Source organism: Sapajus apella, unplaced genomic scaffold (assembly GCF_009761245.1).
Source record: "Sapajus apella isolate SASKATOON/1434 unplaced genomic scaffold, GSC_monkey_1.0 scaffold6, whole genome shotgun sequence".
Classification (NCBI taxonomy): domain Eukaryota; kingdom Metazoa; phylum Chordata; class Mammalia; order Primates; family Cebidae; genus Sapajus; species Sapajus apella.
In genome coordinates this window covers 41,994,461-42,018,453 of record NW_022436946.1, presented here as the reverse complement: position 1 = coordinate 42,018,453, position 23,993 = coordinate 41,994,461, and the positions used below count along the sequence as shown (strand labels likewise).

The following is a 23,993-nucleotide window of genomic DNA, read 5'->3' as shown; positions in this document are numbered from 1 at the left end:
GCTGGATTACAGGCATGAGCCACCATGCCTGGTCTGTAGTACTATTTTTAAAAATCATTTAAAATAGATCAAAAGCAGACCAAAGTATCTAGAAATCAGCAAGCCAGGCAGCTACAGTTGTCTTCGAGAAGTCATATTTGCTGGTTCTTCGTAAATTACAGGTTTTCTCCTCCATTTTGAAGTTACTCTGTTCCTGGTTACCTGCCTTTATGCATTCTTGTTTGTTGATATGATTACAAATGATTCGAATGAGCAGATATTTTCCCCAGGTGCAGAACTAATTAAGTTTAGTTGAAGATTTTAAGAGGTCGTAAATTTCCTTTAATCTTCAACTTTTAAGACTCCAAATACCAGTTCTACAGCTTCTGTAAGCTGGAAAAAATATCGCCCCAAATAATAAGGAAAACAATGTATAAACATTTTCCGAAGTATACTATCCACAAAGAATTCCATTTATAAATGGAATACTCCCTTCTTTGTCTTTCCCTAGGAGCTTGGGGGATAGCTGTTTGTATTTGTACATTTTCTGAATTTCTACAGTTTACACTTGTTTATGGTACATTGGGGAGTTTAGAGTAACCATTTGCAAATGTTTGAAGATATTCAAAAGAAAATATTCCCACTCCTCAGTTTTCCAGGGAAATGACATAGACTCTTTAAGTAAAATAATCAATGGAAAAAATATGTATGAGGAGTAACCCTTTCATCATCACTTTTTCCACTCTCAAGGACTAACCATGTAACTTTTCACCTTTGTGGCTCCCGAATTTCTAAGTTTCGAAAACCAGAAAGAAAATATGAGATGCTTTTTCCTGGTCCCAATTCCATGATACTACTCCAGACTCAGCAGGGGGGACTTGACTTTTTATTTTCTCAGGGAAAGCTGGAATAGGCGCCTGTAGTTTGGCGTTTTGGAGTTTAATTATTAGTCTGGTCATGGAGCCACGGTCCTAGAAACAACTGTTCCAAGGCAAGGAGTTTGCCTATTGGGGAAGCCAAAAGGGTGGAGGTCACAAGTAACATTTTTGCCAATTTAGTTTCTTAAACTAAGAAGTTCAAGACAGGAGGCTGTCTGGGAGGAGGTTGGGAAGTCAGTCCATACATTCAAAACAATACTATGGGTGCCTACTTTTAAAACAAAGAAAAAAAAATAACAGAGTGACAAGAGGAAATCAGTATGAATGGGTTGTGCTCAGGTCCTGTGTCAGACTTGTGCTATCTAATGGTCCATTACTTGACTATTTTGAATTTAATTGGTGACAATCCCTAAGTTAAAAGTTAGTTTGTCTGTTAGGAGGCAGTTGGCACATACAGTTCTAGGTGAAGGAACTTGAAAGAGCCAGAAAGAAAACACCAGGTTTGTGTAATGGACACATGTGAATGAGGAGGACCTGGGAATTTGCTTCATGTGATTATTTCAGACTTGCAGAGGACAGTTTTCTGGATTGAATTGTGTCAAGATTGGCCTTAGACATGTCCCATTCAGTGCTACGGGACCAAGTTAACCCTTATGACCAGGGACTCAGAGGAAAGGTTTTAATGTGCAAGCATCCAGCTTTTACATATGATGTCAATCGGTTATGATGGAATATGAAATGACATCTGTGACTGGGTATTTATTACTTTCAGATGTACCCATAACCTTCCATCTTCAGCAGGACTAGAGTGAAGCAAAGGAAGTGATTAGGGCAGAGACTTTGAAGAGGCACCCACTCAGGGTCATGCTAGTGCAGCACTGGTCCTGGCTACGGTCTCCAGAGCCATATGGCAGCTCCCTAAAACTGGTCTCCTGGCCCCTTGGACTCGTCCATGGATGGCCTTCAGCAACTCCCCCTGAAATTTCTTGGAAAGTTTTATGTGCCTATGCACAGAGACATTTTCATGAGAGAAGAGGTCCATAGATTTTGGCTCCAGAAAAAGTATGCTCTATATATCTGAAGGATTCTCTTACCTTATTATAAACCAATATGTGAGTTGAAATGTTTCTTGTGTCTCTGAGGAAGTTGAATTAATTGAAAGTTTCCCTTAAAACTTAGAATATATCGTTTGGCAATTTCTGCTGTGGACCTAATATTGCAGAATCAAAGTTGGAGCTACATAATGCAGCACTTGCCTCAATAAGATTGCCTTAGTGACACTATGCAAGAGGTGATAGACTTCTTCAAGTTACCATTTCCCACAAGGGCCTATGATGAAAGAAGAAAAGAGAAGCAAGAAAAGAAACAAGCTAGATACATCCCCAGCACTTGGACTTTCAAATTTATAAAGTATAGGGAGACACTGTCCTTCTGTGGAAAGACCTTCTACCCTGCTACTGAGGCCAAGAAAGCAGAATGGCCAGAGTCAGAGAGGTGGACAGGTCAGTGAACACCAGGGCATTGATGTGGCAGTGTCTGGAAGCGCTGCCCATGCTCCCCAGCTCCCCAGTATGCCTCTTCACTTGGAGGGACCACACTTGGAAAGAGAGACGTGTTCGGCCAGCTATTAACCAGCCGTTGCCCAGGAGGGCACTGGAAATCAGCTCCCTGACTGGTTTCCAATGAATCCCTCCCTCGCCAGCCTTAGCTGCTGCCTGTGCACCATGTTCAATCATTTACACCTACCTTCATGCGGACAAGTGCTGCAGAGGGGCAGAGATGTCTGAGGACCAAAATACACTGCACCGCAGAACACTTACCTCATGTTGTGGAACATACCCCCACCCAAGCGCCCTGCCTTTTCCAGACCTTCCTGTCTAAGAGATCCTGCCAAAAGGATGGGGGTGGCCATTCTGTTTTCTTTCACCATGTCCTGCACAACTTATTTTGTATCCTTCAGCTGCTGTTTTAAGTGCATAGCACTTTCTATGTGGATGGATGTTAAAGCAATGCATTCTGCATGTTGTAAACTTTTTCTTAGTGCCTCAAAGGCATAAATGAAATTCATTCGGAGAAAGAAATAAATTAGCTTTAGAAAAGAAACAATTTAACACTAGCATCGTTTAACAGGGTCCGATTCTCAAGGAAATGGGGTAAATGCCATTTCAGACACCAGCTCTAAATTCTAACTGCAGAGAGTTCTTCTCCAGATTTGTGGATTTCCACAGCATTCTGCCGGAGAAAAAAAAAGTAAGGTGGGGTCAGGATTGGGAACATGAGACGATCAATAAGGAAGGGAAGAACACACACAGGCACACAACTTATTTCAAGGGTCATCGAAAAGATTCAAGTGAAAATGACTGGAGCAAAAGCAAATGGCAATAACAACAAAAACTTGGAATTAGTCTCTAATGCTTTAAAATAGTCCCCAGTGTACTACATAGTTTTAAATTGGAAATCAGTCAAGTTACCTAACTCTGCCACTCCTAGGACTGAATTATGATCATAAGCAAAAAATGCTTGCGCAATTGTGCCATGCTGCCCAGATGTACAGCCCTGAGCAGGGAGATGGGGGCAGAGCAGACTCGGCTTTCCAGGTAGCCAAGGGGTCAGAGCTGGGGCAAATCAAAGCTTCCAGTGCTCACAGCCTCGTTCCCATCCAGATATTTGGCTGCACCAGCACGAGTTGTCTCATCATTTTCCCCTCTGAACCTCTGATTTGTTGTTTGTCTTTGATGTAGTAAGCCGTGTTTTGTTTTGGGTAAAAAGGGAAGAATGCGATTGGTAGTATTTAAAGAACAAAAGGGAGAAATGCTTTCTGGATTCGTTTGATATGAAACATTGACCTAACATCCAAAAAAATACAACTAAAAAGTAGATCTTTCCCTCATTTGCATGGCTTATTTCCCCAGACATGTTTTTGATATTGAAAATGAATGGTATTCCCATACAACATGTGTCTCAATTTGTAATGATATCCTCCTTGCAGCTGGCTTAGTTCTGCAAGTGTTTCTAAAATGTTACTGTCTTAAATTTGAACCAACCTACAATAACAAATTATCTAGAAGTGAAGCGGCTAAACTGCATTTGGTGAGAGAAGGGGAAACCCTATATTTCATCCTTCAACTCTTGTTTTAGAAATTCAGACTGTAACGTGATCTTTTTCTAAAGAAATCTATACAGGCACACTTTAAAAATTGTGCAGATTGGGTGTTGTGGGAGCAAGAATGATCAGGTTTAAGTTTCTCTGCAAAGCTCTGCATCCCATCAACAAACCCTTTTGATATTTTAAACCCATATTTAGAGTAATTTCAAGATATTTGGAGCACATGTGGTTAAATGTAAAACTTTGTCCTTATAATGTGTTAGATGCTTATACTTTAAATATTTATAAGCCATTTTTAAGTACTTTGCCCAAAAGCCTTCTCCCACTAGAATGCTCTAATTGAGTGGTATCTGAGCATCATTATAGAAGATACAAGTTGAAGTCACTGCAGCATGCATTCACATTCTTCTTGCTTTTCTGGTTTTAATTCAAATGTCATTTTTAGCAGAATCAGCTTATTTTATTATTTTAAAAATGTATTAAAAAGTCGTAAACAAGATTGGTTGTCTGTAATTTAAAACAAAGAAATTCCCCAGCACTCAAAAGTTAAAGAGTTCTAACTTGAACTGTGCTGAGTCCCACACATGAGCACAGTGGCTCACTCCTGTAATCCCAGCACTATGGGAGGCCAAGGCGGGTGGATGTACCTGAGGTCAGGAGTTCGAGACCAGCCTGGCCAACATGGTAAAACCCTGTCTCTACTAAAAATACAAAAAATTAGCTGGCTGTGGTGGCATGTGCCTGTAGTCCCAACTACTCAGGAGGCTGAGGCACAAGAATAGCTTTTACCTGGGAGGCAGAGGTTGCAATGGGCCAAGTTGACACCACTGCACTCCAGCCTGGGTGACACAGTGAGACTCTGTCTCAAAAAAAAAAGAAAGAAAGAAAGAAAGAAACTTCCCATTGGAGTGTTGGATCTCAGTGTGGGTCCACATGAACTTAAAGTGTCATACTATTCCTCTGAAATGTTGTAGGGACAATTTATTGGTGGTTAGAATGAATTATTTACTATTTGCCTTCAGCCATCTTGGAAGCTAAGACATAGGATCCTGTCTTTATCATAGGTAGCCTGTTTGTGCACTTAATATGAAAAAGAGGAGGGGGAAACCCTTTTCCAAATGCAGAATCCATTTAAGCTTTGGAGGTTATAAATTTCAAACTGATCACAGGCCTCTGGGGCTCACACTCTTTTATGGCTGGCAAAATACAACTTTCTGGTAAGAATGGGGGAAAAGAAGGCTTTAAAAGGCTCATAAACTTGCTTGGACATCTAATAGCTCTTAGCAAACAGCGTTCTCATGAGTTAAGTGTAAATGAGTCAGAAACATATAGATCAGATTTCTTTTAAAATACACATGGGTTTAAAAATTAAGGCCAAAGTGCTTGGCAAAGTAAGTTTTGGTTTTATCCAAACCCAAATGTTGAAAAAATAGTTCTAAGATTTGCCAAACCAAAAATACATGCAGGTCTCTTCAATCCTCCCATTTAATATGATGGCACCATAAACATGGGACTTAGTGGCTATTTTCATGATCCCCAAGATTTAGGCAACAGGAACCTTAAATATTGATTGAAAGACTGTGAAAAATTTTTGATGGAAAGACATTATAACCTTGCAAATGAAGATGAGGGCATAGGTTCAGGGTTCTAGTCCTGATTTTGGCAGCAATTCTCACTCTTTGATCAGGTGATCAAGTTGTCCTTTGTCTTTGTGTGTTTGTGTGTGTGTGTTTGTGTGTGTGTGCTTGTGTGTGTGTGTGTGTGTGTGTGTGAGACCCATGCATAGCAATAATAACTTTTAAAATCCTATTTTTTTATTTTATAAATCCTAAATTTTTACTTAATTCATATATTACAATCTGTGGAACTTAATAACTCCTCATCATAAACAAACAGAGAGAAGCAGTCCCCTTTTGCTCATTCATGGTTCAGATATAATCTTCATTTATTTCCCTAGAGGGTAAAACATATCCATTTTGCACTAACAATATCCAATGCTGACTTTGCTCAGGTCTGTGTTATTAAAAGACAAAAGAGAAAGAGAGAGGGAAAGAGAGAAAAGAAAAAAAGTGGGGGAGAGTGTGTGGCAGGAGTCCTTGATTTGAAGAACTAATAACCTACTGAGAGACAAAAAAAAAAGAAAAGAAAAGAAAGAAAAGAATTGCCAAGGTCACTTTTACAAGCATCACGCAGAACCTGCAAACTGATGTGACGCTGCATGCAGTAGTCTTCCGCAAGGGCAGGGATCAGGTCCAGGGTCCGGTTCACTCCTTGTAACCAAGTCCCTAGCACAGGGGCTGGCAGAATGAGCACACAAGTATTTGGTGATCAAATGAATGAAAGAGTCTCTGTAGAGGAACAGCTAATGAAGTTGCCTTGATAGACTGCCTTAAGGTAGATGAATTCTGAACCTGGGGAGGGATGTGGGCTGGAGATAGGGGTGGAGGAATGAGGAATGAAGTAACATTTTAAATGGCACAGATACAGACCAGGGCGAGCTGCGTTAGGGATGACCTTCCAGTTCACTTGCTGGAACAAAGGGCCTGACCTCAGAGGGTGAGGAGCCTGAGTCTGGAGGAGAGTGGGAAGGTAGTAGAACAGGAGGTTGGCGAATTTGTACTCAATACTATTGGGCAACGTCATTGTGGCCTCAAGCAGAAGAATGATGAGATGAAGTCTGTGTTTGAGGAAAATTACTTGAGCAGCTGTTCGAAACTGAAAGACTGGCCTTGCTAAAGCTGATGGTTGCTTTCTGATGGCAGGCTAATTGCCAGCAGTTGATTCTAAACATTGCAGAACGTCATTGCAGTAGTGCAAGAGCCGTGCGCTGCTGCATCTATGGGTTAAGTATGGAAAGCTGTTGTCTCTGGATAGTGAGAAGAACTTTCTTTGTGCTGAGTGGGCCTAAGGAAAAGTCACAGTGCACGGTGGAAGGAAATCTCACAAGCAACAGACCATTCCAGAGTCTAAAGAAGGGCGATGCTGGGCTCCAGATGGCCACGGAAACAGAGGCCCCACCCTTCTGAGCAACCAGCAGCTCTGAGCCTCGAGCCAGCAGGGAAGGGCAGATGTGGGCTGCTGTCTCATGTGTGCACAGAGGCGGACCCTGGCTCATGGAGCAGCAGACTTCACGGATGCAGAATGTGGAGATTGCGCAGCGACGCCTAGATTGTCTGTCCTTGGACTGACGGGCAGTAGAAAAGGCCCAGGAGGCCTGCTCTGTATTCCTTGAGATGCCTCTGGAGATTTTTTCAGAATCAGAATCAGATCATCCCAGGGCCTGTGGCCACTTTTTAAAAAGTTTGGCAACCTTTTGGAGACGTCCTCTTCTGGTTTTTGACTTTCCAGGCTGTAAACCTTCAGAAGCTTCCACATGTGGTGCCAGTGGGCTCCTGGTGTTGAAGGAAGGTAGCAGTGTGGCTTAGTGGAAAAGAACATCTGCTCTGGAGTTGGGCCAGCTTGGGTTCATATCCCAGCATAGACACTTACCAGGTGAGGGAGACAGGGACTTTACCTCTCTGAGCCTCACTCTCTATGTCCTGAGTATAGGTTGCTGTAAGAGGCAGGTAAGGAAATGTGTAAAGTGGCTCATCACAGATGCCCTAAAATGGCAGTTGCCACCCTGTTAGAAAGGCTGCGTTGCCAGGGAAAAGAGCCCTGGGCTGGAGTGAGACCTGGATTTGAAAACTGGCTGTGTCACTTACCAGCCAGGAGGATTTCGACAAGTTTTATAAACTCTCTGGGCCTGCATTTTCTCATTAAGTAATTATAATAGCTAATATCTATTGAGCACTTTCTACATGTAGACAGTGTTCCGAATTCTACATACCGACAATGCATGAGACTTAGCATTATTAAGCCCATTTTGCAGATGAAGAGACTGAGGCACAGACAGGTTAAGTATCCCACCCAGAGTCATGTGGCCAGTGAATGGCAGTGCTGAGATATGACTGGCAGCCTGGATCCAGAGTTTCCATGCAAAACCACTGTGCATGGCTTATGTATAGCAAATGAAGATAAGAACCCCTACTTCGTACAGTTATCAGCTCCAATGTAAATAACAAGTGAAAATGGCCGGGAGCTACCTGGCTCATAGCAAATGCTTATTACAAAAATTGTCATGGTAGCCCCTGCAGCCCAGAACTTCGTCCCTTGGATGTGTAATGGAAAATAATGAAGCACTTCCATGTTGTCAACCTTGGAGGTTAGGGAAACCATTCCAGAAATACTCATAAGATCTCTGGTTCCACTTTTACAAGCCGAGACTCCAAGAAAAGGAGTGAGTGCCCAAGGTCACAGTGTGGCGCATCCCGGATTAGAACCTGAGTCCTCATCTGCCTTTCCTCTCTGTGGGACATGGGATCCGACAGCAGCTGCTTCAGTTACATGCCCTGTGCCAAGTACCAGAGTCATATTTTTGCCACCCACTGCATGGCTTCCTCACATCAGGAAGCCAACTCCAGAGAGAAAATAGGTTGTGCCTGAACATCTAGGGTTGAGGGTTAGTGGGTTGCAGAAAAACAATTATTAACCACACTCTCCATCTTTTTTGCTGTTGGGGAAGAAATCAGTATTCTTGCCCCTATGTTTTGCAATGGCATTTCCACTGATATGAAGCTTTCTCCCTACCTCTGTCTGCTAATGAGTTGGTTGTAAAGAATGAATCAAATGTGGAGAAGACTGCTTTCCCAGACCTCATCTAAATCCTAAAATCTGCTGTTGATCCACAGGTCAAAGCTACTTGCCACAGGAAGCTGCTTTTTTCTCTGTATTCTTTCTCTTTCACCTCGAATGCCTTTGGTCATATAACATAGAGAAGTAATACACTTCATCTTAACACAGTAAACATCTGGGTTTTTCTGTCCAAGGCAAAATTTTTGGAAAGCTGCAGTCTTGAGAGTCAGAGTGGTAGAAATCAGAAAAGGACAGGGGTCCCGGCCTTTCCACTGACCCTTGAAGGAGCCTCTGAATTCATCGAGGACTTAGCAGCTCCCACTTTAACAGGGACACGTGACACCGGCTCCTGTAGTCACAGAGTGGGGAGAGGGGAGTAGAGCCGTGGGCCAGGGGCCTGCTGAGTCCCATGACCTGACATCAGCTAGTTCATGTGTTGGATGAGACTTGATGAAAATGCATTTTTTTCTTTATCGAATCACTTCTCAGAGTTCTTATTTGCAAAGGCAGGGTGTTAGACCCTGTATGTCTTTAAGGCACCATACAGCTCTGACATTGTGAACCCCCCCTTCCATTGTCAGGGCAAAGAAAGGGGGAGATGGAACACAGACTAAGGGTCAGCACTCCCAGCAGGAAGGGGAGACTGCACTTTGGGGTTCTAGAAGCTGGACTTCCATCCACCTTTTCCTATTTCTAGCAACCCTTCCCAGCAAAGTTCTTCATCTGTAAAACGGAGATAGTCATAAATATTTCGGTAGCGTTGCTGTTTGTTTCCAAATGAAATAAGTGTATAAAAATGCCTGATGCTGTATTTGACACAAATTAGGTGTACAATACAATTTGACTCCTAATCTGGGCACAGTGGCTCACACCTGTAATCTCAAGACTTTGGGAGGTTGAGGTGGGAGGATCATGAGCCCAAGAGTTCAAGACCCTATCTTTACAGAAAACTTAAAAATTAGCCAGGCATTATGGTGTATGCCTGTAGACGCAGCTACTCAGGAGGCTGGGGCCCAGGAGTTTGAGGCTGCAGTGAGCTATGATCACACAGCTGCCCTCCAGCCTGGGTGACACAGCAAGACCCTGCCCTGTCACCACTACCAAAAAAAGTCAGGAGCCATGGCTCATGCATGTAATCCCAGCACTTTACGAGGCCTAGAGGCCAAGGCGGGAAGATCACTTGAGCCCAAAAATTTGAGACCAGCCTGGACAACAAAGGGAGACCACATTTCTACAAAAAATTAGAAAAAAGTTAGCCAGGCTTGGTGGTCTATGCCTGTGGTCCCAACTACTTGAGAGGCTGAGATCACTTGAGCCCGAGAGGTTGAGGCTGCAGTGAGCCTTGTTGGCGCCACTGCACTCCGACCTGGATGACAGAGCAAGACCCTGTCTCAAAAAAAAGAAAGGAAAAAGAATCTCCTTTCATTGAAGACATAAACCACAGTAGGAAGTACTTAGTTCTGAAAGCCATGGCATAGGACCTAGGCTCTTGTTCAAAATTTCCTGCAGAACATTAGCTCTATCATGCAATTCTTCTTTATTCTATTGTTTCTTTTTGGGAATGGACAGAGCCATCTGCTGTGGTGTGTTTGTTAAAAAAAATAAAATAAAAAGAGAGAGAGAGAGATAAGTACATTGTTAATCATGAATCCCTTGGAAGAGGGCCTGCCAGAGACAGGGTCATTTGGTTTGCTTAAACTTCCAGGTTCCAGGAAGAACTTATAGAAAATACGTGTCCAGGGTGAATTTAAGGACCTACTTCAGTGAGTGCACAACAGGGAGCTCCGTCGTTCTAGGTTCTTGTCCCTCAGAATCTTTTAGTGGTCAGCAAGAAATAGGAATGACTGCTTATAAGAAAAAACAGACCAGCCGGGCATGGCGGCTCATGCCTATAATCCCAGCACTTTGGGAGGCCGAGGAGGGTGGATCATGAGGTCAAGAGATGGAGACCATCGTGGTCAACATGGTGAAACCCCATCGCTACTAAAAATACAAAAATTAGCTGGGCATGGTGGCACACGCCTATAGTTCCAGCTACTCGGCAGGCTGAGGCAGGAGAATTGCTTGAACCCAGAAGGCCGACGGAGGTTGTAGTGAGCTGAGATCGCGTCATTGCACTCCAGCCTGGGTAACAAAAGCTAAACTCCGTCTCAGAAAAAAAGAAAAGAAAAGAAAAAACAGACCACTTTCCCCATTTAACCCATAGAACCAGCAAAGGAAAACAACATGTTCATTTGTAAAACGAAGAATTAAAGACAGAGTTATCCCAGTAGGGAGTCTTATATGGTTGTAATTTTTACTGATTAACAAGCAAAACAAGGGAGATAGCTAAAGGAAAAAGTTATTTAAAAATTAAAGAAAACAAGGCCTTACAATTGGCTGATTTTATTTATTATTATTATTCTTTAGTGCACAGGAACCGTAGCGTCTCAGAGCCGTAGGGTGAGTAGCATCACGGTGATGAAGCTGCCACCCAGACCAGAGCCTAACACTGAGCTAGGCTGAGACTCACCCTTAGCTCCCATACCCTCTCCTTACCACGAGTTACAGACTAGAAAGGAGACGGAATGTTTTTCAGTTGTAGGCGTATCTCACTTTATCATGCTTCGCTTTATTGTGCTTCACAAATATTGCCTTTGTCCAAATGGAAGGTTTGTGGCAACACTGTTGAGTCTGTCAATGCCATTTTCCCAACAGCATGTGCTCCCTTCATGTCTCTGTGTCATGTTTTAGTAATTCTCACAACATATCAGACTTTTCGTTCTTCTGTTGTGGTGATTTGTGATCAGTGATCTTTGATGCTACTATTGTCATTATTTTGGGACCCCATGAACTGTGCCCATATAAGAGGCGAACTTAATCAATAAACGTCGGGTGTGTTCCGACTGCTCCACCAACTGGCTCTTCCACCATCTTTCTCCTTCTCCTTGGGCCTCTCTGTTTCCTGAGACCCAACAAGATTGAAATTAGGCCAGTTAATAACCCTACAATGGCCTCTGAATGTTTAAGTGAAAGGAGGAGACACATGTTTCTCATTTTGAATCAAAAGCTGTAAATGATTAAACGTAGTGAGGAAGGCATATTGAAAACCAAGGCAGGCCAAAAGCTAGGCTTCTTGTGCCAGTCAAGTTGTGAATGCAAGGAAAAAGTCCTTGAAGGAAACTAAAATTGATACTCCATGACTGGGCACAATGGCTGAAGCCTGTAATAATCCAGCACTTTGGGAGGCTGAGGCCGGCAGATCACTTGAGCCCAGAAGTTCAAGACCAGCCTGGGAAACATGGCAAAACCCTGTCTATACAAAAAATATGAAAAATGAGCCAGGTGTGATGGTGCACACCTGTAGTCCCAATTAATTGGGAAGCTGAGGTGGGAGGATCACCAGAGCCTGGGAAGTTGAGGCTATAGTAAGCTGTGATCATGCCACTACACCCAGCCTGAGTGACTGAGTGAGATCTTGTCCCTAAATAAATAAATAAATAAAAGCGCCACTCTGGTGAACACACAAATGATAAGAAAGCAAAAAAAAAAAAAAAAAAAGAAAGCAAAACAGACTTATTGCTGACACAGAGAAAATTTGAGTGGTTTGGATAGAAGATCAAACCGACCACAATATTTCCTTAATCCAAAACTTAATCCAGAGCAAGGCCCTACCTCTCTTCATCTGTGAAGGCTGAGAGAGGGGAGAAAGCTGCAGAAAAAAGATTTTGAAGCTAGCAGAAGTTGGTTCCTGAGCTTTAAAGAAAGAAGCTGTCTTCACAACATCAAAGTGCAAGCTGAAGCAGCAAGTGCTCATGTAGAAGCTGCAGCGAACTGCCCAGATGATCTAGCTAAGATCATTGATGAAGATGACTACACTAGACAACAGATTTTCAATGTAGATGAAAGAGCTTTATATTGGAAGAAGATGCCATCTAAGAGTTTCACAGCTAGAGAGGAGTCAGTGCTTGACTTTGAAGCTTCAGAAGACAGGCTGACTCTCTTGGTAGGGTCTAATGCTGCCAGTGACTTTAAGTAGAAGCCAGTGTTCACTTACTGTTCTGAAAATCCTAGGGCCTTTAAGAATTATGCTAAAACTACTCTCTTTGAGCTCTATCAGTGGAACAACAAAGCCTGGATGACAGCATGTCTGTTGAAACCATGGTTTACTGAATATTTTCAACCCACTGTTGAGACCCACTGCTCAGAAAAAAATAATCCTTTCAAAACATTACTGCTTATTGACAGTGCACTTGGCCATCCAAGAGCTCTGTTGGAGCAGTACAAAGAAATTAACGTTTTCATGCTTGCTAACACAATATCCATTCTGCAGACCATGGATCAAGGAAGAATTTTGACTTTCAAGTCTTACCACTTAAGAGATACACTTCATAAGACTCTAGCTGTCATTGATAGTGATGCCTCTAATGGATCTGGGCAAAGTACATTGAAAATTTTCTAGAAAGGATTCACCATTCTAGATGTCATTCACATTTGATTCATAGTAAGAGGTCAAATATCAACATTAACAGGAGTTTGGAAGGAGTTGATACCAATGTTCATGGATGACTTTGAGGGATTCAAGACTCCAGTGGAGGAAGTAACTGCAGATATGATGGAAATAGCAAGAGAACTATTTCCTAAATATGTGATCCTAAATATGTGACTGAATTGCTGCAATCTCATGATCAAACTTGAACAGATGAGGAGTTGTGTCTTATGAATGAACAAAGAAAATTGGTTCTAGAACAGATGAGGAGTTGTGTCTTATGAATGAACAAAGAAAATTGGTTCTAGAGATAGAATCTGCTCCTGGTAAAGATACTGTGACCAATGTTGAAATTACAACAAAGGATTTAGAATATTCCATAAACTCAATTGATAAAACAGCAACAGAGACTGACTCCAGTTTTGAAAGAGTTCTACTGTGGGTAGAATGTTATTAAACAGCGTGGCATGACACAGAGAAATCCTTTCTGAAAGGAAGAATCAATCAATATGGCAACTTCATTGTTGTCTTAGTTTTAGTAATGGCCACAGCCACCCCAGCCTTTGGTAACCACCACCCTGATTAGTCAGCAGCCACCAGTATCAAGGCAAGAATCTCCGCCAGCAAAAAGGTTATGATTCGCTGAAGGCTCAGATGATTGTTAGCTTTTTTTTTTTTTTTTTTTTTTTTTGAGATGGAGTCTCACTTAGTTGTCCAGGCTGGAGTGCAGTGGTGTGATCTCAGCTCACTGCAACTTCCATCTCCCAGGTTCAAGCAATTCTCCTGCCTCAGCTTCCCAAGTAGCTGGGATTGCAAGCACCCACCACCACGCCTACCTAATTTTTGTATTTTTAGTAGAGATGGGCTTTCACCATGTTGGTCAGGCTGGTCTTGAACTCCTGACCTCAAGTGATCTGCCCGCCTTGGCCTCCTTGGCCTCCCATAATGCTGGGATTACAGGCGTGAGCCACTGCGCCTGGCCCAGCAATTTCTTTTGTTTTTGTGTCTTTTACAAATAAAGTATTTTTAATTAATAAATGTACATTTTTTCAGACATAATACTGCTGCACATTTAATAGGCTACAATATAGTCTAAACATAACTTTTATATGCACTGGGAAACAAAAAAAAAATGCATGTGACTTGCTTTATTGCGATATTCACTTTATTGCAGTGGTCCAGAACCAGACCAGCAGTATCTCCAACCTTATGCCTGTGTTTTCATCAGTTAATGAACTATAAGAAAAGAGATACCATCCTCTTCAAAAGCCATTTAAAAACTCTTCATGAAGCAATGGTTGATGGAGGAGAGAAGGACTCATGTTTTGGCAAAACCTTCCTTCCTGGGCTGGGTTTGGTGTGGGGACCACTATCTGGCATCACACTCCGAGTTTATCAGCTAGTGCAGGCGGCTCTGTTCATCGACCGCAGGGCTCTACCCTTGTGAGTGTCCCAGAATAGCTGCGGCTACCTGAGAGCAATCCGGTCCTCAGGGACTCGTTATTGTCCCAGATAAACAGCGTTGCCGCAGCCAGCACGTAATGGCTGTATTTAACTGTGATAAGTGATGGGCAGACGTGCCCGAGTGAGTGGATCTCTGCTAGGGCCTGGGTAATTGGACAAAGGCAAGCTGGCTGGCAGCAGGCATTTCTTGCACATCATAGAATTGATGCCACAGGGTTTTAGACTCCTGGGGATAAATATGACAGGCATGGGGAGCTTGCCTTCTAAATGAGGAAGACAGGTCAGACCTACTGGATTTTGATTATGCTAATGACAAAAGTATTTGAGGAAGGAAATAATACAAGTTTGGAAAATGGGTTAGATTAAGAGGCAGGCTTCCTGGTAGAGGTGGAATCTGCCACCACAAAAGAGTTAGTTTGGAAATGTTGAGATGTAGAAGTAGACAGACATTTTTCTCTGGATACACATTTATTTTTGGAAGTGGTTACCTGGAAGTTTTATGAAATGAAACCAGTGTAAGTCGTAGCCTATAAAGGTCAAAGAAGTAAAGGTGAGAGTGGCCGTGTTTTGACAGTATCAACTTTGAAAGAGTATATTCAGGCACAGTTTTGCTCTCTATCATTCTCTGGAAAATTTTGTGTTATAAAGGAGGATGAGTATCTAGATCACATTCTTGGCCATGCTTCCCTGATGAAACAGAAAAGTGACTCACCAGGTGGACAGAGAGTCTCAATGCATTTCGTGTGCAGTTAGGATTCCATGAAGAGAAATATTTCATTCCTCTGGCCAAAAGGGGAAGGCAGGCTGGAATTCTGAAGATAGCTGGTCATACGTGCCTAGTAGAGACCATGCCTTGTGGTGCCAGTGTCCGTACATGGTACATACATAGTACATATATGACACATATATGGCATAAGAAACGGGCTTATTTCTGTGTAATTGTGTGTGTCTGATACTCCATGTAGCAGGGATGGGTTATGCTGCATTCAGACAAATGCCCAATTCAAAGGAAAACCCCAGTATGAGGCACAAGTGTGGCCACTTCCCCAGAATCCCCTGCTTTTAAGGGGTATCCCAGAATAGATTGTGTGTGTGTATGTGTGTGTGTGTGTGTGTCGTGATTAACTGAGAGAAGGAGACTCTGAAATTTTGGAGTTCAGGGTCCAGAAGTTGAAGGGCTTCCTTACGTACTGGTAACAGATTAAAATCCAGCTGTTCAAGTTTATAATTCTACATGTTTGACACGGGCATTTGTTAAAAGATTCCACAATTCAGCATGTGAGAAATAAAAGACATAATATTAAAGCTCACCCAGGCCCCCATTGCACAGAGGAAGAATCAAGGCTCTGGGGGAGGGTGGCTGAGGAGCAGGTTCAAGGTCACAGAGCCAGTCAGAGGCGTGTTGGACTGTAACTCAGGTCTGTTTCACTTATTGTAGTAATTTCCCCTTTGCACAGATGAAGGCATTTAGACACGGAGGACAGTTTTTCCATAAGATTCTTCTGCTTGGCAAGGACAAAACAGAATCAGCTCCAGACTCTGGAACGTCCTGCCATGATCATTTTCTGAAAATCCAGGCTCGTTTCCTCCCCACTCTGTTGGGTTTCATACCTTGCATGCCACTAGATATCAGAGAAGTGAAGACCAAGCTTGGTTCTTCATTTCTATTGATACTCGAGTCTATTCCTGTGTCACCAACAAGGGGGCTGCCCTGAACCAGCCAGAGCCAGAAGGACAAACGAGGATGCCTTCAATACCACCCCCTCCTCAAATGTTATCAGCAGAGAGGGACTTGTACTGCCACCATCTGGCCTTTGTGGGTGTCCCAGGCATGGCAAGTATGTGGTGAGAGGGAAGGAAACAGCACAAATTGTCTACTTTACCATTCTCTTAAAATAAGCTCCGTGCGAGCAAGCTTTTCAGAGCAGCAGGACTAGGGCTGCGAAAAATAGAGTGTGGTGCAGCTGCACCCTTTAGAACTTTGGGGGAAAACACATATTATTTACCAGACAATAATAGATACCAGAGAATAATAATGATTATTATAGTGTTTGGGATGGCAAATGCTGTAGTTAAGGTTCCAGAATGGCTCTTATTATAATCCTGTTTTACCCAGTCTCTTGTGAAAGCCTGGAAATTTTCTTTAAGTAGGCTGATGCTGTCCATGTTTGGTCCGTGTCCAAAGGTGATTTGAATATAAAGAAACTTATGGGAGAAGTGTTCATTTTTTAAAACACTGATTGCATTAAAGAAAAAAGCTACATTATTTAAAACGCAGTCGCAGCATCCTCAAGTAAGCAATTCAACACGGTGGTGTTTTCCAGTTACTGGAGGAAAATGTTCAACACTCTCCCTCCTCCCTTTTCAAGAAAGAATTTGGAGGCCCCCTCTAACTACAAGATTCAGTCACTCTTGGTTCCAGGCCCAGAGGTGGGGATGGCTTTCCTCCCTCCACAGCAACTTCCAGGCTGTGCTTGCTAAACGCAAAAGAATTGTCCCCAGAAGAAGTGACCCCGGCGCTTTGGAGCCACTTGTCATCACTGCAGCTCCTCCATTTTTTGTGGCCTCACATTTGATGGTGGCCCTGGGTGCTTTTGTTTGTGTATCCCTTCTCTCCATTGTCTCTATGCTTGAGAAAGAAAGAGAAAGAATGACAGTCAAATATGAGCACTTTATTCAGAAATAAATATCCACATTTCCAAATCCGACCGTGCCAAATGAAAAGGTTTCCATGGCCTTGTAATTCCACCCCCATTACATATTTGTGGTGTTTTGCATTTTCACTTTGGTTATTTAATATACATATTAAGTACACACAGATCTGGTGATTTAATGTGATTGGGGGAACTCAGGCATTTCCTGTCGTGCACAGTGAGACTTTCAAACCTTGCTTTTGGCTGCTGATGATTATCGTTGCCATTAACACCAGGATTTGGAGAGCAGGGTTCAAAGCACAAGCTCCCACTTAGTCCTCCCAATGGGCATTTTGACCTCCTCTCGCTCTCGCTTTGACTAACAAACGCTCTGAGCAAGTTTCCAGGTCTCTCTGTGGCTCCATTTCTTCACTATAAAATGAGGAAATGGTACTGCATTATCTCTGGGGTCCCTTCAAGTCCTACATTCTATCACCTCTCTGAAGTTATTTGTTCATTGTTCTAAGAATAAGCTCAACAATTGTAAAGATGTTTACAAGTCCTCTGTCACCACCTCACCTTAGCCAAATTTTACCCATTCACATTTCTGACAGCCTCATTTACCGGCAGGGAAAAAAGGCGCTGTTTTGGGGCATGGCAGAAGAGAGCTGCCTGACCCACTCATGTGACCAAAGTGTGTCAAGCGCCCACAGCAGGCCAGACTCTGAGCTAAGAGTTGGGTGTAGAGACACAAGCAAAACAGACAAGCCCCCGACCTCTGGGGCTTTGCCGTGCAGTTGAGCGACTTCTATGTGTCTGCTTCCGGGAGTGACTGAGGGGCCTCAGGAAGCTGTATTTCAAGCCAAGTGACTGGCAGCAAATGAAAGAAGCCTGCAGGGATAAAGAGGCAGAGTCTCCTGTCTCGGTGAATGTTGGGATGAGCATTCCCAGAAACTGACTTTCCTGGTGGAAAATCCTGTTCAGACCCTCTGCCCTGGGACCCCAAGGCTCTTGGTTGGTTTATTTTCTTCCAGTCCAGTGCTACTATTTGTTCTGGATGTGAAGAGATGTGAATGGCTCACCTTTTACAAGCAAGACCCACACACAGAAAAAAGCAAGCATTTCTTCCAGCTTAGCTGCCTTTGTGGGAAGCTTCTGGAGATAGGTATATATCTCCATGGTAATTTTTCCACTTTCCAAAAAGTGAATCTATTGGCTCTCTTTTCAGTAAACATGAGAGCTGAGACATGGGATTACAGGACTGAGGTCTGGAGCTCCACGATCCCTACCCCCCGTGACCTTGCCTGACTTTGGAGTGACCTTGGGTGACTCAGAAGAGCTGCTGCTGGGGCTGGGTGTGGTGGTTCACGCCTGTAATCCCAGCACTTTGGGAGGCCAAGGTGGGCAGATCACTTCAGGCTCAAAGTTTGAGACCAGCCTGGCTAACATAGTGAAACCCAGTCTCTACTAAAAACACAAAAATTAGCTGGGTTTGGTGGTGCACACCTATAATCCCAGCTACTCGGGAGGCTGAGGCAGGAGAATCATTTGAAACTGGGAGGCAGAGCAGTAAGCCAAGATTGCACCACTGCACCCAGCTTGGGCAACAGAGTGAGACCCTGTCTCAGAAAAACAAAACAAAACAAAACAAAAACCTCCCGCTGGTTAAGAATGCAGTCATTTGGAGGGAGAGCATTGCTGGATTGCAAAGGATGCTGTGGTCTTTGGGTGAGGGCGTGGTGCACCCTGCTCATTATGGTATTCCAGAAAGCGACTTGAGTTTCATTTCCTCACACAAAGCTGGCAGGGCTGACCTGAGCAGACTGTGAATGAAACTCCTGTTGAAATCACGCTGTGCTGCAGTGGTTCTGGGGCTCCTCTGAGGTCTGCACTGGCGGCTGGAGAGTGTGCTGCTGTCTGACTCATGCCTGGGTCCTCCCCAGCTGGGCGGAGGGAGGGGGATCGGTCCACTGGATTCTGACAGCCCCTTCTGCTCTTTTTCCAGGAACGCTCACTCACAGGGTACGCTCGTGGAGAGAGGGCGCAGAGCAAACCATGTCACGCCATCCAATGACACCAGCTGGTCAGCTCACCACCCCCTCTGGCTAAAACTCAAGCAAATAAAGCCGCTTCCTGTCATTAAGCATCTCAGAGGAAGCGGCCCTCCCTCGGTGGCCTCTAGCCCAGAGAAGCCCTCGCGTCTTGGACCCACCAAGCAGGCCCAGCCTTCCTGCTGCCACCATCTCTGCTTCTCCCCAGAGGAACTTAGGGATTTCACCCCTGGCTTTTTAAAAAAAACGAAATACCAACAAGCCACAAGGACCAATGTAGGTATTCTCCCCGCCCCGTCTTCGAGGCTCAGTGGCTGAGGCTGGAAGATGATATGGATTGGAACACACAAAAAATCTTTTTTTAATCTTTTTAAAAACTGCTGTGGTTTTGCTGCTACACTAAGAATTGTGATTTGCATTGTATGGTTTCGGACCTATACTGTTCACGTTTTGATGGCGGAGAGGGGTGGTCCTGGAGGCCCAACGCTTCAGAGTCATCTCTGTCCTGCCCGGGATGCACTTTTAAATGAAGAGTTAGAATATTTTATTGGCTAATATACTTTTCTTGTTATTTTTACAAAGGCCACCTTTATCCTTTTTGATGCCATATTTTCAGTGTTACACTTTTATGGCTTTTAATTTTCGATTTGACAGATATAAGAAGCAGCATGAATAGTTTATACTGTGGTTTTTCAGAGACTGAATGCCAAGAGAACTCGGTAAATGTTTATTCTTCTCAGCTTTCTCTTTAAATTCCCCTAAATAGCGCCCCATTTGGGAACAGAGCAAGAGTGTTGAACTGAAGACCAAAATGCCCTCAAGGTGTAAAATAATCCGAGGGGGAATATTTGCTGGGCGTCAGGAAAGACTCGGATGAAATTTCAACCCTGATGGTTTTCGGTGATCCAGGAAGTCAGTGAGACAATCTCTCTATACGCAGAGCCCTTTCATGATAATTAGAATGGTATGGACAAACCAATGAAAACAAGAGGGAAAGTGAGAAAGATCACCCATGATTCTGTTTCACTGTTTGCTTTCTCCTGTCATGGTTAAGAGAAATGTGCAATTCGATCCTCAATCAGTGGGTGGAGGATAACAGGGTAGATTCACTTGTGTGCACTTGTACAGTTGTAGCTGCGAGTCCAGAAGTCCTCTAGAGCATGTGTACTGGCACTGAGTTGGTGAGACAGTTGTGGAGTATCCCATTCTGATGAGTACAAAAAAAAAAAAAAGAAGAGAAAAAAATTAAGAAAAAAATCAAAAAAGGAAGAAAACTAAAAAAAAAAAAAAAAATCAAATCACCTTGTGATTCAGTGTATCTGTTTACTAACTCAAATAAAGCAATTGTTCCCTCTCGAGGGGTCCAGGTGCCCCCGCCCCACAAGGCCGAAGAGCCTCAGCAGGAGGGGTGGTGAGTGGCGGGTGGGAAGGGCCAGGACTGCATGGCGCCGGCCTTGAAGCACCATGGGCCCGAGGATGCGGTGTACATACTGTATTTCTATATTCTCCTTTGTACAGAGTCACTTCACAAGTCAAGCTACTGTTTTACAGGTGCTCCTTATTTATTAGAGCTGTGAGAGCTTGGGGGACACACCTGGCGAGCGAGCTCGCTTTTTAAAAATGAAATTTGGGGGCAGGGGAAGGGGAGGCGGGAGGGAGGGGAAGCTCGCAAGCCCGAGAGAGATTTATAAAAGTAAACAAAAGGCAAACTTCCAGCAACAAATTAAAAAAATAATAACAAATCAACCCCAGCACCAAACCCACCCAGGCAGGAAGCAGCAGCCCCTCCTCTGGGGGCGTATTTTTCTGCTGGGTCACAAACATTCTCCTCTCCCTGACTGGTGTCAGATTCATCAAACAAAAAATAAATCTCGAAGAAAAAAAAATGCACTTACATGTGCTTATTTGGCTTTGTTCATTATTATGACTACTGTTGTTATTTTTTTTGTTGTTACAGAGGTGTTCATTTTTCTCCCCCCCCCGGGGAAACATTTAAAAATATAAAACTAAGGAGTTTTAAAAGATAGTAAGCTACAGGGATGGCACTGGCCCTTCCTGGCCTGCTAGTTCACGCTTGTCTGCAGACAAGAGCCCACTCCGTCCATTCCAGGGCCTGCTTCCTAACCACGCCCATCACTGATGGCACACAGTGCATGGGAGGTGAGTACTTGGCTGGTGGACCCAGGTGTGGTGTCCTTGCAAGGGCTCTTCAAGACTGATCTTTTTTAGCTCCAAGGGTTCAGGTATAAGGTTCAAAAAGCACCAGCCAATGGAGGCAAACATGCTGTAGGGATTCCACTCACATCCACACACCATCTCACCCCATTGACTAGAGCGACTTTTATTTCAGCTTTACGTGAATGGGATGGGTCCGTTTGGCTCTTTGGTGCTTGAGTTAAATATCAGAAAGTTCCAAAGGTGGAAAGTATGCTAATATCTAGTTCTAGTCATTGTAAACCTAGTTCAGTTCTCTTGTTCTACATATGAAAAAACAGAAGCCTAGAAAAACAACTTGACTTGTTCAGAGTCCCACACTTAGTTGGTTTAGCATCTCAAAAAATGAATGTTCATTAAAATCTGAGCCACCATGAGCAGTTCCCTTGAAGTGATCATCCTGTGGATTCTGGAGACCTGATTTCCTTCTCCCATGGAACCCGAGAGAATCTTGGAGGCTTCCTGGTGGCGGGTTGTATTTATGGCGGTGACTCCATCTAAACTCTGCCGAGGCAAGCCCAGCCAAGGACGTGCCAGCAACAGAGGCACCTGGCTGTGGTTGTCCTGATAGCATTATTCATCTGGACTTGGCCATGGAGACAGTCATCCAGGATATTGATTTTGCTTTTGTCTGTAGTCCAAGATTGTCAAGCAAACATTTTGACCCTTCTGGAAACAAAAGGTACCTTTGTTCCAACATAGAAAGATTCTGTGGCATCTCATAAGCCATCAGCACCCTTTTTCCTCTCCTCCTTCTCATGATCTTAGTGCTGTCTGAATGCACAATTCTCCTGGGCTATCAAAAGCACATGTAAAGAGAAATAGAAACAATAATGTATGCAAGAGTGAATATGTGTCGAGCGTTTGCACATTAGTCTCGTTTATTCTTCACAGTAGCCCTATGGGAAGGGCCTTTACTTTCCCTTTATTACATATGAAGAACTTGGAGCTTAGTAGTTTAGTAATCACCCAAGGTCACAGGGCCAGTGAGTTGCCGAATGGGATTGAAGCCCAGGAGGCTTGGCGCCAGTACCCAGGCCCTACCTCTAGTGTGGAGAAAAACTGTTAACATCTTCATGAAGAGTCTTTGACTTCTTGTAAATATGTGGCAGTGATTCAGTTTTACTCAAAAGTGGTCCTCATTTTAAACCAAGCCAGAAGGTTGCATATTAATAGTGAGTGCACGCCTCGCCTGACTGGACTCGGGGACTTGCAGAGGACGCTCTGCTCTCAAAAAAATGAGTCAGGTGGGATTTTCCTTGGTGATTATCAACCCCCAAGGAACAGAAAGCCCCATGCCTGATGCTGAGGGGAGGCCAGAGAGGAAGAAAACTCTCAGTCCCTGTCCTAGCGGTTTATACTTGATGGGTGGACGGGGCTGTGGAAAAGATGGACTCTTTCTTGGTCTCACTAGGATGCTCTCTCAATGTCTTCCAGGGTTTATATAATCACACGTCGAGAGCCTGGATTCATAACTTTGAAAAACTGCCCTCCCCTTGTGGGTAGGTGCTCCCCTGATAAGGAATGGGCAGCTTGAGCCGCAAGTAGACCTACAGGTGCCAGGCCATGCTGCCCAGATGGCACAGCCAAGGGCAGGTGCACAGGCGCTCAAGACTCGGGCAGACTCCTTTCCCTCCTCAGCCACCCCCTGCACCCCAAGGGCCAGATGCTTAACCTTCTTTAACAGCTTCAATAGGCACCCTCCCTGAGACACGTAATACCTACTTGCAGCTTTCCAGTGGTTCCCCGAGGCCTACCAAGCCAAAGTCAAAAGCAGGGTGTGACATGCAAAGCCCTCCCGGCTCTGGCCCTTGCTGCCTCCCACTCCAGGTCACCAGCCTTGCCGACACACCACCTGTCTTGAATTAGGAGCTGGTTCTGATGGCCCTGCTCTCTCTCCCACCTGTGCCTTTGCAGGTGGGATGTCTTTCCTTCTTCTTCCCTGGGCAAGTTCTGCAGCCCAACTGCTCAGATGAGGCCTTCCCCAGGAAGCTGCATGCACCAGCTCCTCCCCTCCGCTGTTGGGACAGGCTCCCCCACCCCCACCCGCCGTACTGACCTCTACCCTGGTGCAGATCATACTCGGCTTTTCCAGCTGCTCATCTGGATGGGAATTGTGTCTTATTTGCCTCTCATCTCCTGAGTATGTGCCCTTGTTGTCATTATTTATTCTAAAAACTAATAAGCCATCTCCTTCAAAGATCAGTTTACATGCCACCCCTCCATGAAGCCAAACTGGAATCCCCGAGGGGCAATTAATTCCTTCTCCCTTGGGTTTCCATGACCCGTGTTCGAATGGACTGAGACCACTTCTGGCACTGTGCTCAACAGTCACCCCACATTGCCAGGCTCCTTGGGGGTATGCACTACGACCCTCTTAACTTTGCATCCTTGAAGAGCTACTCACTGCCCTTGGGACTGAAAGTGTTGGCTGAGTTGGACCACCTTTATCCTACTAGCCTAATGACAGAAGAAGACTGTAAACCCTGAAAATCAGGGCAGGTGTGCAGCAAAGTCACGAGCTTC

At 44.1% G+C, this 23,993-nt stretch overlaps 1 protein-coding gene across 1 annotated transcript in view; it reads left to right on the top strand.

Moving 5' to 3' along the window:
• The window catches only part of SOBP (sine oculis binding protein homolog), a 167,064-nt gene extending 145,917 nt beyond the window's left edge, over positions 1 to 21,147 (top strand). Inside the window, 1 exon segment of the mRNA XM_032275115.1 lies at positions 19,208 to 21,147. The gene's annotated coding sequence lies outside the window, so the exon portion shown is untranslated.
• Positions 21,148 to 23,993: the final 2,846 nt, after the last annotated feature.